The sequence below is a fragment of the Arachis duranensis genome, chromosome 5 (assembly GCF_000817695.3).
Source record: "Arachis duranensis cultivar V14167 chromosome 5, aradu.V14167.gnm2.J7QH, whole genome shotgun sequence".
In the NCBI taxonomy this organism is placed as follows: Eukaryota; Viridiplantae; Streptophyta; class Magnoliopsida; order Fabales; family Fabaceae; genus Arachis; species Arachis duranensis.
Genome location: NC_029776.3, coordinates 13,379,003 through 13,381,845, shown reverse-complemented (window position 1 = coordinate 13,381,845; position 2,843 = coordinate 13,379,003).

Here is a 2,843-nt window from a genome sequence, read left to right as displayed (position 1 = left end):
TTTATAAATATTTTAGGGCTAATAATGAGATGCATTTTTCTACTTCAGAATATTTTATATATGTTGGTCTAAGCTTTAACGTGAAATATATAGAATACTTTTTAGGCAAAAATATAAATAAACAGAAAATTATTGTTTTGTTTTAAATTTACACTAGATGTGATTTAATTTCTTATTAAATTTAAATGTAACATATCTTTAATTTTCAGATTTAAAAGCATCTGATTTTATATAAAGTTAACTTTTTAATACAATAATATATGATTAGTAAAACAACAAAGGAAAAAGAAAAAAAGAATTCATAAAACAGTTTTTTGTTACTTCTGTCCACTCAACACTTTTTTTAGGTACATATACAAAAATAATATAATTATTTATTTATCATGTTAAATAATTTAATTAAATATATTAAATTATTAAACAATTTTTAACTATTATATTTAAAAAAAATATCGTCTTAACGTGAGTAATCACTTTCCTAATTTAACTTATAAAAATGGATAAAATTATATCAATGTTTTAAAATATGCATCTTATTAGTTAAAGGGATAGAGTATATCCAAAAGCACGTCTTCAAGCTTCACATTACAAGTAAGCAACATGGTGTATGTAGTTGTCGGCCAAACCCATTGACCCTCGCTCATCACACACCATAATACTTTCATTAGTATATACTAGTATATACGCAATAATTCACAATTATTCAAGACAAAAAATTATAGCTAGAATCATTTGCATATTCGGAAGTCAACTTTGGATAATCAATTTTCACCTATGCAGTCTTTTCTATTGTTTTTAAAATACCATATACCTGGTCAGAGGTTCAAAACTTCAAATGTCCAAATATATTATTATATTCTTCTGAATGTCCATATATTATTAATTTACCAAAGATAAATATGGACACTTTTATTTCAACATTGCAATTTGCAAAGCATTCTTTTTTTTTAATAAATAGTGAAATACGCTGAAGTCTCTGATATGATAACTAATTAATAATATGAAATAAGTTTTTTGCCGCCCATGTATATATAGATAGAAACTATTGATTAATCAAATAAGACTTTCATATAAATACAAAGTTACAAACATACATGTGTATCAATGTATATCGAAAATGATATAACACTCATTAATTGACTTTAATGTATAGAATGTATATACGATATACATTCTATTATAAAATCATATGTTATTGTAAATTAATTTTGTGATTAAACAATCATATAAAGAAGATGATGGCAGCCCTAATTATGTTTTCTATTCTTAATTAATCATGTCATGTGACTTCCAACTTAAGGTTATCTAACGCGTGGGTACGTAAGACTTCTCTCTCTTCCATTATATGGTCCTTTTTAATTTTCTTATTTTGATTAACTGATAAAAACAAGTTGATGAAGTTTATGCTAGTTTTAAAGTGTATTATTGAACCACGTGTTACGTCATCAATGGATTGGCTCTTTGAACTGCACGAAAAGCCGATTTATGACTTCCTAAAAAGGTCATTTATTGACTAAAAATGATTATTTATTACAATCATAATATCATAATAGGTTCTCATAGAAATAAAACTGCCACTTACAGATAATTCTGAGGAAGAGAGGGTTGGACGTCTTTGTACATGGAACAAATTTGACGTTTTAATGCCGTTTCGTTTTTTCCTTACTCTGATATGCTGCAAATTATTAGGGTGTTTATTATGGGGTCTAAAGATTTGGTGTTAATCGTCCAAAAAAAAAAGAGTAAATATTGAATTTAAAAATAATAATTAATAATTTTCAAATATTTAAAATTTTCTATCAAAGGTAAGTTCGATAAAAAAAATTGACATAAATAATAAATATTACATAATTAAATTTTTTTAAGATAGTAAGAATGGTGTTTATTTGAAAAATAGTATAATTTTAATATTTTATAAGTATATGGTATATTGGTGAAATAGGCAACAAAAATTTTATTTTTTAATTTTTTTATTTTAAAAAATAAAAATCACTAGTCACCTTTTTTTAATTTTATTTTTCAACCAATAAAAAGTAATTTCATTTTTTAAATAATTTTATAAAGAGTTTAATTTTAATGTAATACTATCGTTCATCAATTATATTCATTCATTTAAATGACTATTTACGTATGATTGTTGAAAGTAGTTATTTTTATTTATGCGGTGATACATAATTAAATACACATGTAAAATTTTTTTACACGTGAATACATTAAAATTAAATTATTTTATAAATAAAAATTGTTACTAATATTTTTCCTATTTTGCAAATTATCCCCATATTTTGATAAACATGCATTTTACTGTTATCCTATAAGTACTTAGAGTTCTTTTTTCATTAAAGTTATTTATTTAAAGCATTTTCATATTTTTGTAAAATTTTATATAATAAATATTTTGAAAATTTAGCATATTTATTATCTTTTTAAAAAAATTATATTTAACATCTTGACAGTGTCCAAAAGTATTTATCAGCTAAAACTTTGTACGTATCTGCTAAATTGAGTTTGACGTCAGTCATTATTAGATGTTGAGTTAGTGAAAAAATTATAGAACCCTTAAAAAAAATGAAATTTCAAATAATGATATATGGTGCCAACCGCCATCCAAATAAAGTGTATTTTGTTTGTTAATATTCGACTCCGATATATAAACGTTTTCACTTTTTTTTTTTCTTTATAAAAGGGTTTTTTAAATAGCATGATAATGAAACAGAAATTGACAACGAACACATATTATCTATGACTAGTATCAATCAATCAATCAATATATTTTTTGAATAAAGTTGTGGTGCTAATTAACTCCCACCAGCAAGAAGACGCGCGTCATAACTTGAATGGTT